The sequence below is a fragment of the Diaphorina citri genome, unplaced genomic scaffold, assembly GCF_000475195.1.
Source record: "Diaphorina citri unplaced genomic scaffold, Diaci psyllid genome assembly version 1.1 scaffold82, whole genome shotgun sequence".
Lineage (NCBI taxonomy): Eukaryota > Metazoa > Arthropoda > Insecta > Hemiptera > Psyllidae > Diaphorina > Diaphorina citri.
In genome coordinates this window covers 109831-125198 of record NW_007377519.1, presented here as the reverse complement: position 1 = coordinate 125198, position 15368 = coordinate 109831, and the positions used below count along the sequence as shown (strand labels likewise).

The 15368-nt window shown below is 38.2% G+C and overlaps 1 protein-coding gene across 1 annotated transcript in view; it reads right to left on the bottom strand.

Annotated features, from left to right (window-relative positions):
* LOC103523051 overlaps positions 1–14467 on the bottom strand; it is a 97072-nt gene extending 82605 nt beyond the window's left edge. Inside the window, 2 exon segments of the mRNA XM_026832843.1 lie at positions 4068–4104; positions 14422–14467. The gene's annotated coding sequence lies outside the window, so the exon portion shown is untranslated.
* Positions 14468–15368: the final 901 nt, after the last annotated feature.

Genomic DNA, 15368 nt, shown 5'->3' with positions numbered 1-15368 from the left:
TCTCTCTCTCTCTCTCTCTCTCTCTCTCTCTCTCTCTCTCTCTCTCTTTCCCTCACAGACATTCTCTCCCTTTCCCTCCTCTCTCTCTCTCTCCCTTTCTCTCTCTCCCTCGCTTTCTCCCACTTTACAATCGCAATATCTCCCCCTACACACTTCCTCTCCCTTCTCTTTCTCTCTCTCTCTCTCTCTCTCTCTCTCTCTCTCTCTCTCTCCGCTTTCAATCTGCGCCACTGGCAAAACTCGGCATTCTTTTCTCTCTTTTCTTTTCTTTTTTATTCCTCTAAATTGAAAGAAAGCAACAAAGAAAAGCAAGCACTTAAGACTGGAAGACGAAGGAAGGGAGAAAGGGAGTAGGCGGAATAAAAGGAGGGGAAACGATAACAATGAAAACAAGCTGGGCCCGTCCCTCCGGGAATTTTTTAGCCCATAGTTTAGCCCGTTCTCTCTTTATTCCCAATATAAGGTTTAAGTCACCCATCCATTTGTTGGCATTGCTCGGCGTAGCTTAACATAGGTGACGCTAAAACCGGTCTTAAAATAACGACTGAAGTGCTATCTAAAACTTTCTCGCTTTGAGTTCATACATAGGTCGTCGCGACAAATTTCAAGATCAGAGCTCATTTGTGTGAGAAAATGTGAAAAAAATCCCCCAAAAACCTGTTTTTTTGGTTTTAATTTGATACATAGGTCGACCAGGTTTGGATAAGTCCTTCTATGGGGACAGACAGACGACATCGAAGCGAATACAATAGCCCGTCCCTTATACCTTTTTTTATTCCTATCGTAATATTAAAGGAAGGACGGGCTAAAAAGGAGGGGAAACAATAACAATGAAAAAATTCCGGAGGAAGATAAAGTGGCAGGTGGAAAAGGGCCAGGGGGGATAAAAGGGAGAGAAGGAGAGAGGACGAAAGGTAGGAAAGAGGAAGAGGAGAAGAAGGAAGGAAAAAGTATAAAAGGTAGAGAGAAGAGCAAGGGACACACAAGGAAAGGGAAAGGAAGAATAAGAACAAAGAAGGAAGGAGAAGGGGCAGAGGAATGGGAAAGACGTTGTAAAAAAAGGTAAAAGGGGACAGAATAAATACAAATGAATACGCAGCACAGAATAGAAGGACGAGGAAAAGGAGGACAAGAGAGGAGGAGGAGGACGACAAAGAATAGAAATGAGCAGAAAAAGAGCAAGAAGAATGAGAAGAAGAAAAATAAAGGGAAAGGAAAGGAGGGGGTGAAAGAGAAGTAAGAGGGGGAGAACAAAGAGAAATGGGTAGAAGTAAGAAGAATAAGAAGACTGAGAAGAAAAGAAATAATGAATGGGGAAGAAGAAGAAAAGGAGGGGAAAAAAGAGGAGGAGGAGGAGGAAATGGAAATGAGAGAGGGAAGGGAGACAGAAAAGAAGGAGGAGAAGGGGAAGTAATAGGAGAAAGAAAAAAGAACAGAAACAAGTGGAGGTGTGATGAGGTGTGGAGGTGGTAAATTTGGGAATTGCTCACATTAATTTGTCTTCGGGCCAGTGGCGGTGGAAAATAAGGTGATAGTTGGTTCACCTGTCAGCCCCTCCGGAGTACATGACATATACCTCTATTTAGGTGCATATTTCTATCTATGCATTTATTTAAAGTTCGGTCAACAAAAGACAGAGTTAGCTGTCGATGTGTGTTTATATATTATGCACTAAGGGTAGTTTTTTTTTTAATTACATCTACACTTGATCTATTTGAACGAATCAAAATAAGATCAAGCAATAACTGATGTATTGCACGCATACACAGACACACACCACCCATCCATCACACACCCACCACACCACACACACATACACATACACACAAACACACTCATACTGGTTTATGTGAACAGGTCAGGTTTTTGGTTCATGGTATTATAGTGTTTCATTGCTGAAATGGTAGGGGATGGTGTTTCATCTTTTGGGACTAGAAAAAGGTTGTTATCAGGATTATCTCTGTAGTTCTACTAATTTATTTATTTATCGTTTCAGTCCCAAGGTGTGTCTTCACATATTCGACACCGTCGGTTAACGACGACTGAACCGTCCACACTGCCTCGACAACATAGATTTACCTCGTCGATGGATATCGATCGACACGACGCGATCGACGGCCGACTATGTTTGAACACATCCTTAGAGGTTCAAGGCACTGGTTTTCCGCCTAGGGTTTTCATTATTCCCGGGACCTAAGTTAAAATTGCGAGCTGGAAAGGTGAGAGGATGAGTGAGTAAAAAGGGAATGGGTATGAGTGTGGGTAAATTGGGAATGGATATGAGTGGGTGGGTCGGAAAAGGTGGGTAATTCTGAAATGGGTATGCAAATTACGTGTGTAAGTGTGTGAATCTGAGGGTGTGTATTTATCTTATTTCCCTCGTTATATGCGTGTATATTTTATTTTATTTTACCCGTGGAGGTATAATAAAATTATAAATTTTGGTAGGTACCTAGATTTATGGTATTTTATTTTCATTTCTTATTATTTTCCTTCTTCCTCCTCCTACTCCTTAATTTTCTTTTTCGTCTCGTTATTTCCCTTCCTCCTCCTCTTCTTCTCCTCCTCCTTCTCATTCCCCTGTCTATTCTTTATTTCTTCTTTTGGTTCTGTCTTTTATTTTCTTGTTCCTCCCCTCCTCCTTCTCCCTCTTCTTCGTATTCCCACTCCTACGTTTTCTTTTTCCTCTTCTTATTTCCCTTCTTTCTTTTCTTTATTTCTTCTATCTTCTTTTTGTTCTCCATCTATCTTCTTAGTTATTTGAATTCAAACTTTATCAGCTTCGGGGAAAGTTTAATCACCTCAGTGCAACTTGAGACATTCATGTTAATCTAACACCTAATACATATGATACCTGAGAGCTTGATTTTAAGAGACAGATGTATACGCCACACCCTATGTTTCCCATGGGAGGAAGAGAGACAGAAATGTGTGAGAAGGGAAGAAAGGGGAGGGGGAATACAAGTGACGCCCATTGGCTGTAGGAACAGGGCGCCTGAACAATTTCCCTTTTTTTATCATTACTTTTTTTAATCTTTCTTTGTCTCTTAATTATTGCCAGAAAAAAAGGAATTTATATATAAATTAAATGCCGCGTTCTTTTTTTCGTCAATTTTTGCGTTTTTTGTTTCATTTCTATCTACTGTCTGTATTTTCGAAAGAATAATAATAATGTGCCAAAATTATTAAAGAATCAAAATGTCAATTAACTTTAATATTAGGGTCACTCTTTGGAATCTAATGTTTATCGAATTGAATTAACCAATCAGAATTGTACACTTTGAACTTTGCATGTTTGGATTTAGTTAACCCATCAGATTGGTTAATCCGATGGGTTAAGACTGATAGTCTGGATCCAGGTATACCCCAAATAGGTATTAGGTGATGATAATTTCAACATGAACAAAAAACCAGATAGATAATAAAAGCACAGTAGGAAATAAAATTTGTATGAATGCCGTAAAATTATTTTGAGTATGCAATGTGCAACATAAGTAATTATTGGTGGAGATGTTAAAATTGCTCTTTTGACGCGACACGACGTTTTATTTGTGAGATTGTGAGGAACGAAATTTTCTCGATCCGGTAGGTAGGTAAAGTGTCAGTAATATATTGAGGTAAATAAAAACAATAGAAATATAATAAAGAAGAAATTTTTGAGCGATCCAGTGCTGCCAGGTCGATTGACCAAAAAGACGGCACATTGAGTGTATTATTAATCCAGATTTCAAATTGGTAAGAAAGAAGCTGGAAGAATGTTGGAAAAAATCCCCCTTACACACATTGCCAGGATAGGATTCTCATAAAATGCAAATTTCAATATTTCGGCAAATAAATATAGGAAGAAGAGGGAGGGGGAGAGGAGGGGAGGGAAGAGAGGGAGGGGGAGAGGGGAAGAGGTCCTTATTGAAAATTACTGTCACATTGATCTTATTATTCTCATTTTATTTTGCTCATTAAATGAAATTCTAGTCGATTTTTCAGTTATTAACGAATACAACATCAATGAAATCTAGGTAGGTAGTAATAATCTTATAATACAAGGTAGGTATTTTGCTTTCACTTACCTTCTTGATATTTGGTCAATACAGCACGAGGATACAGCTGAAAACATAAAGGAGGTGAGAAAATACATAAGTACCAAATAAAAATGAAGGAAAAAAAAAAAAACATGTGAAACAAAAATACCAAAGGAGGTAAAATAAAAGAACTATGAACACATTTCTTTGACCTCACTACACTGGGCAAACTCCTCGTTTTTTCCCCAAATTTCTTAATTATTTTTCCCGAAAATTTTCCCGAATTTAGAACAAAAAGAACGACTTTCAGAACAAAAAAATGGCTGAAAGTTCAATAAGTGACTCATGAACTACCAATCATGTGAGAGAAATTAAGCAATCCGAAGGAAAAACTTTGAGAACTCATTACGAACCAAAAGCTAATTGAGAAATTCAGTAAAAAGCTGCGCTGCTGGATTTTCGGGGCAAAAATCAGCGGATTTTCGTTCCATTGAAAATTAATTTTTGCAAAAGTTTTTTCGCTCAATCTTCCCCTTCCTCCTCTCTCTCTCTCTCTCTCCCTCCCTCTCTCTCCTTCCCTCTCTCTCTCTCCCTCCCTGTCTCCCTCTGTTCTCTTTCCAAAAATCAGCGGATTTTCGTTCCATTGAAAATTAATTTTTGCAAAAGTTTTTTCGCTCAATCTTCCCCTTCCTCCTCTCTCTCTCTCCCTCCCTCTCTCCTTCCCTCTCTCTCTCCCTGTCTCCCTCTGTTCTCTTTCTCTCTCTCACTCTCTCCAATAAATAATAATTAAGCAGATGTTTGCGAACTTTCAAGTGCTAAGAACATGGTGCTTAATTATGACTATTATTGTTTTAAACACATAATTGTTATTACCTACGATAGGTAGATAGGTATAGTTATTTTATAGTATAATGCTTTTATTGTTGTAAAACTTTTAAATTGGAATGGATGGATATCTGGCACATTACGGTCGTATTGATGATGGCCAGGGGTCCTCAATCCTCATGCTATTTTCAGATCTAGCATATCGCATCGACTTTTTTTTAGGTACCAAAATTATGTGTGTGAAGAGGAAGAGGGATGGAAAAAGCGCAGGAAGAAAAGAGATAGAAAAGAAAAAAGAAAATTAGAGGTAAAAATTATCTTCCGGTCACTGGGGCTGTAAACTTCAGGTACAACTCTCTCTCTTTCTTTCTCTCAGAGATGGAATGGAAAGCTTTCTTTATTATCCTACAATGGGATTCTGAAGTTGATAAATGTGAAATCAGTGATATGTTTCTAAATAGGGAGAGGAAGAGGCGAAGAAAGGGTTAGGAAAGGAGAAAATAAGGGGAAAGGAGTAGGAAAGGAGAAATAAGAGGGGAAAATAGAGGAAAAACGGAAACGAGTATGAAAGAAGAAATGAAGAGGGTGAAAGAGAAAGGAGAAAGCGAGGAACTCTGAGGGAGGTGAAAAATTGAACTATCCGCGAAACCGGAACACAAAAAGATGGGATCTTTATTATCCTACAATGGGATTCTGAAGTTGATAAATGTGAAATCAGTGATATGTTTCTAAATAGGAGAAAAGGGAGAGGAAGAGGCGAAGAAAGGGTTAGGAAAGGAGAAATTAGGGGGAAAGGAGTAAGAAAGGAGAAATAAGAAGGAAAAGAGAGGGGAAAAACGGAAACGAGTACGAAAGAAGAAATGAAGAGGGTAAAAGAGAAAGGAGAAAGCGAGGAACTCTGAGGGAGGGGAAAAATTGAACTATCCGCGAAACCGGAACACAAAAAGATGGGGACCCGTTCAGTTACTAACCATGCCCAACGTTGATTAACTTGCAAATTCAACTTTGCAAATAATCCACCTCAAAACTCAGTGGTGCAAAAAATAAATAAATAACGATGACAATATAATTATAAATAAAAAAGGAAAGGCAAGCAATCGCCCCCTTCTGTGAACATAAAATATCATTTCAAGCTCGAAATGAATTTCATCTTTGCTCTTAAAATTCCCCTTTTTTAATTAATTTTGATTGGAAATGAAAACACGAGACAATCAAATTACTATTTGCTCCATCTTAAAAAACGTTTAAAATACATCCCGAGAGAATTAAAAGCTTTAGGAAGATCTAAATTTCATCACTGAAAGGAGTACAAGAGCAATTTCCTTGTACATTATTCTTCCCTATAGGAAAGGGACTTTGTAGGGGATATTTTTCCCCCCATAACAATAAAGCTTTTCCCTTTCATCTATAATTATTTCAACCTCCTCCGTGCTAATAGAGAGAAGGATAAGAGGGACTTTTCATTCCCTCCCTTTACTTTACCCCCTCCGAATACTTTATCCCGTTCCTCCCCGCTGGTTTATCCCTTTACTGAGTTATGAGAGAAAAATCCCATGTGGATAGTGAGGGAAAAGAGAAAGGGGGGAAATAGGAGAGGGAGGAAAGGGAAAGAGTGGGAAGAAAGAGAGTAACATTGAACTGCTCGCCTAATATAGTTTTTTTTTTTTTTTTTTTTTTTTTTTTTTTTTTTTTTTAGCTCGTCGGATTGAAAGATTTGAAAGCAAAAACTCAGGGCCAAGTTCCATGAAGCAACTTTATAAATTTGCAACCTTATATGTACCTACATCACATTTTGAAAAGGGGAAAAAAGAACACCAGCTAGGTATATTAATGGTTATGCAATGTTTTCAAAGGTTCTTCTGTAATATTACGTCATACTATAAGTCTGGCGAAATGCAAAGTGCAGTTTTTTTTTTAGCAGTCTTTTTACCGCCTGAGCTTCAGGTTCTTTTTTTTCTGGCCGTTGGGTCGATTGGCCTCATCGACCGCGAATTTTTAAGCGGTGCATGCGATCGAGTAAAAAACACATCCATAATTTATTCCACCTACACACAACTATGAATACATCGAACTTTAATGCCATTTTTATTTATGAGCATCTTATTCAGAATTAAACCGATTTATCTCGAACGCTATTATAAATATTCGTCCCTTTGCCCGGGACTGAAATATAAACAATCCGAACATTTCCCTCGTGAATCATGGGAGAAAACCACACACGGGAATTATCTCGCGTATTGGAAGCGCGTGATATATTGTTTGTGTGCGGTTAGAACCCCGCTTCGGGGCCGGGTTGGACAGCGTGAAAAATGATGCGGGTGGGAGAAAACCACACACGGGAATTATCTCGCGTATTGGAAGCGCGTGATATATTGTTTGTGTGCGGTTAGAACCCCGCTTCGGGGCCAGGTTGGACAGCGTGAAAAATGATGCGGATTTATTAAATACACACCTTTGGAGAGTTTTCGAATTCCGGAGGTTTGAGGGAGAAATGATTTTTCCCTCGTCGGGGGGACGCCGAGGGAAAAATCATTGATTGTGCTATCGTTTTGTGTGACACTGAATAATCGTAGAGTGCCACCATTGAATAATTGAATATTGAAATCGTGCTTAAGGGACAGAATGAGAAATAAATTAAAAATGAATCCCCCTTTCCACCACATATACCACATATTGATGATGCTTTGTTTTATTCATCCTTTGTGTTATTGGTTATTGATCTTATGATTGTGCTATCGTTTTGTGTGACACTGAATAATCGTAGAGTGCCACCATTGAATAATTGAATATTGAAATCGTGCTGAAGGGACAGTATGAGAAATAAATTAAAAATGAATCCCCCTTTCCACCACATAATCACATATTGATGATGCTTTGTTTTATTCATCCTTTGTGTTATTGGTTATTGATCGTACTTACCACTTGTCAATAATGGCACAAGATTATTTGGTTTCCCATGATATTCGACGTAGATTTCAAAAATGAAATTCAAAAAAGGGGTTCTCATTTGAATTTCTCGAGAAATGACGACTTTTACCCAAAAAGTGCCACTTCCGGGGTTCGAACCTGAATTTTGACATCACCATCGAATTTGCCTTGGGCCCTTTCCTTTCTCTAGAAGGAAACAGAACTTCAAAATTCCAAGCCGTTTAAAAATTACAAGGGGTTCGCTAGGACTTTTGAGAGTTCTGAGCCATGTTGTATACGAAGGTACATACTACGTATTGTATAAATAGTAATTAGAATAATTAATAATACTAAAATACTAGAACTCATATTGGAAATTCAAGTAAGTACTTAAACCACATTAGCTCTCTCTCCCTCCCTCTCTCTGTTCGAACCTGAATTTTGACATCACCATCGAATTTGCCTTGGGCCCTTTCCTTTCTCTAGAAGTCTAGAAGGAAACAGAACTTCAAAAAGCCGTTTAAAAATTACAAGGGGTTCGCTAGGACTTCTGAGAGTTCTGAGCCATGTTGTATGCGAAGGTACCTACATACTACGTATTGTATAAATAGTAATTAGAATAATAATACTAGAACAGCTAGAACTCATATTGGAAATTCAAGTAAGTACTTAAACCACATTAGCTCTCTCCCTCCCTCCCTCCCTCCTTCTCTCTGTCTCTCCCTTTCTCTTTCTCTGTCTCTCTCGCTCTCGCTCTCTCTCTCTCTCTCTGTCTCTCACTTTCTCTCTCTCACACACACAAACACACACACACATACACACACACACACTCGTTCCTTTGAACATGTGAAATATTTCTGCCTTGGTGAATTCGAAATGAAAAGAAAGTAATGAGAGCATATGCTATGAGGAGAAGGAGGTGGAGGGGAGGAGGAGAAGAGAAGGAGAAGGAGCAGAGTAAAGAAACTCTCTCTCTCTCTCTCTCTCTCTCTCTCTCATACACACTCGTTCCTTTGAACATGTGAAATATTTCTGCCATGGTGAATTCAAAATGAAAAGAAAGTAATGAGAGCATATGCTATGAGGAGAAGGAGGTGGAGGGAAGGAGGAGAAGAGAAGGAGAAGGAGCAGAGTAAAGAATAAGAATAGACAGACAGGAGAGGGAGGGAAAGAAACGAAGAGAGAGAGGAAATAGAGAGAAAACAGAGAAGGTAACACTAAAGAAGGGACAGGAGGGGAGGGAGGGAGGAAGAGGAACTAAGGAGAGAGAGAAAACAGAGAAGATAATAATAAAGAAGGGAAGGAAAAGATCAGAAAGACATTAGGGGAGAGAAGGAGAGAGAAGGGAATGAATAGAGAGGGGGAGAGAGGGAGAGCAGAGCGAGAGAAAGGGGAAGAAGAGAATTTACGGGATAGAGTGCCAACAAGGAAATAGGAGGGAGAGAGATAGAGTAAGGAGGGGAAACCTAATTAATTTAATTCCTATATTCTCCACTAGTGCCCATGTATTTACCTTTAAATGCCCATAAAATCCCTCCTCTCTCTCTCTCTCCCCTCCCCTCCCTCTCTCTCACACACACTCGTATGTCGCTCATATAGGTGTCGCTAGAAATTAGCCAAATTAGAGAAGGAGAAAAAGAAATAAAAGGGAGAGAGGAGAAAAATACTTTTTTCCCTCCCGATCCCTTTTTCCCAATTATCCTTGTTTCCTTGTATGTATTGGAAAATTATTTTAATTCCAACACATCTCTATTAGCCTTATCCCTGATCTACCTATACACCTCACCTTTTTGTAAGCTACCTAACGCTCTTTTCTCTTTCCCTCTCAATCCCCCTTTTTCCCAACTCTCTCTCTCTCTCTCTCTCTCTCTCTCTCTCTCTCTCTCTCTCTCTCTCTCTCTCTCTCTCTCTCTCTCATTTTATGTTTCATACTCGTATTTCGGTTCTTCTCTACTCTCTATCTCTCTCCCTTTTTCTCATTTTACCATGTTTCTCATAAATCCCCCCAGTCTCTCTCTCTCTCTCTTTCTGTCTCTTTCTCTCTATCCCTCCCTCTCTCTCTCCCTCTTACAAGGGAAAGAGAAAGAGAGGTAGACAGAAAGAGGGGGAGAGAGAGAGAAACGAGAGCGATAAGGAAAGAGGATATTTTTTTCGAGTTCCATAATTTATTAAGTACATCCCCTTTAGGACTCTTTCTCTCTCCCCCCTCTCTCTCTCTCTCTCTCTCTCTCTCTCTTTCTCTCTCCTCTCTCTCTTCTCTCTCTCTCATCTCTCTTTCTCTATTTTACAGTTACATAAATTCACTCCTAATGGTTCAACACATAATTCTTTGCAATTAACAAAACTTCATGTTAGAAAGAGAGCAAGAGAGAGAGAGAGGGAGAAAGGGGACGAGAGGGAGAAAGGATGAGAAAAAGAGGTACATAAATTCACTCCTAATGGTTCAACACATAATTCTTTGCAATTAGCAAAACTTCATGTTAGAAAGAGAGCAAGAGAGAGAGAGAGGGAGACGGAGAAAGGGGACGAGAGGGAGAAAGGATGAGAAAAATACATAAATTCACTCCTAATGGTTCAACACATAATTCTTTGCAATTAGCAAAACTTCATGTTAGAAAGAGAGCAAGAGAGAGAGAGAGAGAGAGGGAGAAAGGGGACGAGAGGGAGAAAGGATGAGAAAAAGAGGGAGGGAGAGAGAAAGAGAGAAGGAAGCAGAAGGAAAAAGAGGGAGAGAAAGGGATCAGGTTCATGTTCTAATGGGGGAGTATAAAAAAATAGGCCTTATCTAAACGGTTCCATCTCACTCATTCTCTTTTTCTATCTCCCTCCTATTTCTGCATTTCTCTCGTTTCATAATAATATTATCACTCCATTAATGGCCAAAGGGTAAAAAAAACACACACACACACACACACACACTGATACACATGTTATATCGACCTTTTTGTAGATACACCCACCAGTTTATATTACAGGCAAAAACAGGCCTATTTTTAACACTCACACTTTCATTACAGAATTCCAACAAAAATAGGCCTATTTTCTGCCTGGATCATAGCATTCATAACACATTTATTTGGATTAGATTCAGAGTTTTGTTGTTCGTCTACAAAAATAATCTGTTACATAATAACAAAGCTCGATTTCCCTTTAACATTTTCTCTCTCTCTCTCCTTTCCTTCCTCTTTTTCTCTCTCTCTCCCACTCCCACACTCATTCCCTTGCACTCTTTCTCTCTCACTCATGCTGATTTAAAATTCAGCATATCATATCCGCCTTTTCTCGTTTTCTATCCCTCTCCCTCCCTTCATTTTCCTTCCTTCTCTCCCTCTTTTTCTCTTCTCCTCCCTATCTCTCTCCCTCCTTTTCATTTTTTGTTCGTTTTAAGTTTAACTTTCATTTTGGCTAACATCCCTCCCTTTACCCTGAATAAGAAGAGAGCGGAAGGAAATCCAATGAGAAGAGAGAGAGAAAGGGGAGAAGGATAAAGAGAAATACTGAAATACATATTTGAATAAAGGGAAGAAAATACAAAGAGTGAGAGAAGATGTTGAACTAAAGGAAGAAGATAATTTTGTTTGTGCCCCCTCTTTTTGTTAAACTTTTTTTTTTTTTTTTTTTTTTTTTCTTTTTTTTTTTTTTTTTTTTTTTTTTTTTTTTGCTCATTGTTAAATGTGACGGGGTCACCCGTGAGAATGTGACACATTTGTGACAAGGGTCCAACACAAATTACTCGTAGCATAGGGTAGGTAGGCTCTGAATTTCAGCTGCATATAGGTACATACTTATACATAATATGTACCTACTACATCTACAATAAAATTCTACATGACATAATAAGTTACAGACAGGGTAAGTGGGTACCTACCGAGTCTGCAAGTTTGAACCTACCTCGGTGGTGCGCCTCGTCTGAATACGGGTAGAAGGGGAGGAAGAAGAAGAGGGTAGCTACCTATATCTACAAAATTATTTACATAGAAACAGACCAGCAAAGGAGCTCACGAAAATACGAAAAATGTATGTGTAAAAGAGAAAGTAAAAAAGAAAGTGGTGATGAACGGGGTTTGAGAAAACAATAAATAAAGGAAGGACGGACTAAAAAGGAGAGAGAGAGAGAGAGAGAGAGAGAGAAAGAAAGATCAGGGTGGCATTAAATTGAGAGGAAACTTTGGAGACAAAAAGAGTAAACAACATAAAAAATATGTGTTCCTAATGAAAAATCTCTCTCCCTCTGTCCTTTTTCTTTCTCTTTTTCCCTCCCTCTCTCGGTCTCCCTTCTCTTCCTTCTCTCTCTTTCTCTCACAATCTCTGTCCTAACTTTCTCTCTCTCCCTCGCTTTCTCTCACTATCTGCTATCTCTCTCCTTCCCTTTCTCTCACTATCTCTCCCTCTTTTTTTTTTGCCTTTTGACAAGATTTGTAATAAATTTATTGTCCTGTTGACTTTTCTATTTTCTGTTTTATGGTCCATGGCTCTCTTGACCTCTAGCGTTTGTTACAGTGTAATGAAATAAAGCTGGATTTTTGTGTGAATGAGACCACACAACTGGAAAGTTTGTCTTTCCAAAAACAGACACATCCTACCTCTGTAGGTATATGAGGATAAAATCTCATGAGGTATATGAGGTAAAGGTAGGTAGTACTAGGTAGGTTTAAAAAAAAAAAATCATTTTACCCTTTGGGGGGGGGTACTATTAATTTAATTTATGCTGTGTCGTGTCAGCAACAAAAACTTTGGACAATTGTCTTCGCGAGACTGAATACCTGCAAGATATAAGGTGGCATTAATTCAGCACCAGCAATGGCTTTCCTTGTCGTCTTCGTCACCCATCCAGACACGCACCACGCTCAAACGGTGATTCACTCTGCTGTGACGTAGATTACTGGCCTTGGCATTAAAAAGTGACATAATGGCAGAAACAGTAAGAGAAAAGTAACACAAAAAATGGGGTAAAAAAAAGGCACCTAGGTACTCATACCTACATACATAATAAAAAGTGATATGAGATGGGTACTCAAGGATGGGGGTTGTAAGAACAATAAAGAAAAAATAATGGGGGGTAAAAAATAATAGAAAATAAAGCAAAAAGGGGTACGTCACGCGTAAAAATGTGTAGGTAGAAAAAAGGAAGACAAGAGGGAAGAAGAGAGGGAGAGAAGGGGGAGAGAAAGGGAGGGAGAATTTTTTTAAGTAAAAATGAGGGGACATTTAGAGTGCCTCAGGCTGAAGTACCCATCTCATATCACTTTAGAATGAGCAGTTCTAGAAAAAAAAAAATGGAAAGACAAAAAGTTTACACTCTATTGCAAATGTTTCAAAGGATTACCAAGGCAGAAAGAGTCTTCAGTGATCTTAATTAAGGCCAGCCACGCACTTTTAATTTTTTTTTTTTTTTTTTTTTTTTTTTTTTTTCAACTGGCCCATTATTAGCTGCTGGAAGGGTTGTAAAAAATGAAAAGGAGATGTAAAAATAAAAACGTGAAGTGTAAGTGTAATATGATGAGTGTTCAAATAATACTACAGGGTGATCCATTTACATTCATCGTTTTTTCTTTTTTTTTTTCTGTAAATTTTGAACCAATCATATATTTATTTATTACATTGAATTACATTTGTGTGAAGCCTAGACCTGGCAAGTTTTTTCCATCAGTATTGGAAGATGATGTTGCTTAGGGGGCCTCCACATGAGCAGATGGCGCAAGGCTCTTTTTTTTCGCATAAATAAATACTAGAAAGTAAAAAGTAACGGGATTTTGAAGTACGATGAATATAAATGGGCCACCCGTTACTACTATAATAATAATAGTAGAGTGTGTGAGAGATGAGAGGTACTTGTACTTATTACGGCACATAGCTCGTGTGAGAATATGTTGAGTAGATACTAGGCGGATGTGTGTAGAGCCCTATGCTTGTAGAGCAGATTTATTTTATTATTGGAACCCATCCAAGTAGGTAGGTCCTACTATCCACGCTCAAAGTTGCTTAACTTGAGTGATAGAACTAAAATTTTGGTCAAATCAGCAAGATCTTTTTTTTTTTCAAAAGGTTTGATAAAGAAAACTGGTCCTAAAATCGAAGGAAGATAGGATAGGAGAAGCTTAGAATAAAAATCGCAAATTTTTTTCTTTTTCTTCTTCTTCTTCTTCTTTTTACTTTTTTACCAAAATATCTACGTCACCTCTACGGAGCCTTTTAAAAAGCTGATAGATCTCGAAGAAAAAATCAATCCCCCTTTTTCCCAATATTATATCCTTGTTGTTTTGTATTATAATAGGAATAGAATATACCTTGTTTATCCTGCTGAACTGAAAAATGTAGTGTCCCTAAACTTTTTGAAATCTAGACTCTAGAGTAACTTTTTCGTTAGCTGTAATATTGTGGTCCTAACACATACATAAATAAAAAAAGTTCATAAACTGATGGCAAAGTTGTTTTCATATCCCGATGTTTAAACACGGTGTATATTTGACCAAAGGCCATAGCGACAGCCTGTCGGTCACCCATCCATTTAATGATTTATGACACTAATGCTTCACCCCCATACCCTCCATTCCGGCATTTCCCACTAAATGAGTTTTATGCTTTTATGGCCTTCCTAAATCGTCCGGAAGTGACCTTCAAAAAAAAAAAAAAAAAAAAACTCGAAATACGTAGGTAATATAAAACTCACCTTATGATGTCAAATTGTACACAGACCACGCCAAAAATAGTCACTACTTTCAAGGACAAGGTCAAAAACGTGCTTACAACTCCCCTTCACCAATTCACATCTCCACAACCATTCGCAGACCAACACTAGCTCACAAGGAAAAACAAAGCTAAAAAAAAAAAAAAAAAAAAACTCGAAAAACGTAGGTAATATAAAACTCACCTTATGATGTCAAATTATACACAGACCACACCAAAATAGTCACTACTTTCAAGGACAAGGTCAAAAACGTGCTTACAACTCCCCTTCACCAATCCCCATCTCCACAACCATTCGCAGACCAATACTAGTACTAGCTCACAAGGAAAAATTTGGTTCCCGCATTAGAAGCACCAAAAAATTCGCCCTTCAAAGCTAAAAAAAAAAAACTTAGGTAGGTAATATAAAACTCACCTTATGATGTCAAATTGTACACAGACCACGCCAAAATAGTCACTACTTTCAAGGACAAGGTCAAAAACGTGCTTACAACTCCCCTTCACCAATCCACATCTCCACAACCATTCGCAGACCAATACTAGCTCACAAGGAAAAATTTGGTTCCGGCATTAGAAGCACCAAAAAATTCGCGAAAAAAGCGCCCAGAAAATAAACCCCGAAACACCATCCGAAAGTCACATGGTTTTGGCAGAAACAGAAAGCGTATAAAATTTATTTTTGCAAAAAAACGGAATTTCACGTAGCTAATTTAATTTAAAAAATAGGGGTACAATATTTTTTGAAAACCTAAAAAATTAAAAGTTTTAAAAAAAGAATTTTAATAAAATGGTAAATTTTAAAATGAACACTAGGTAGTAAATGAAAATTTTAAATTTATAGGGCTGTGATTTATTGGGACAAAAAATTTCGGGGAGGGAAAAACACACACCGGACAAACACGCTTTTCTAAGGCTGAAAAAAATTTTGGA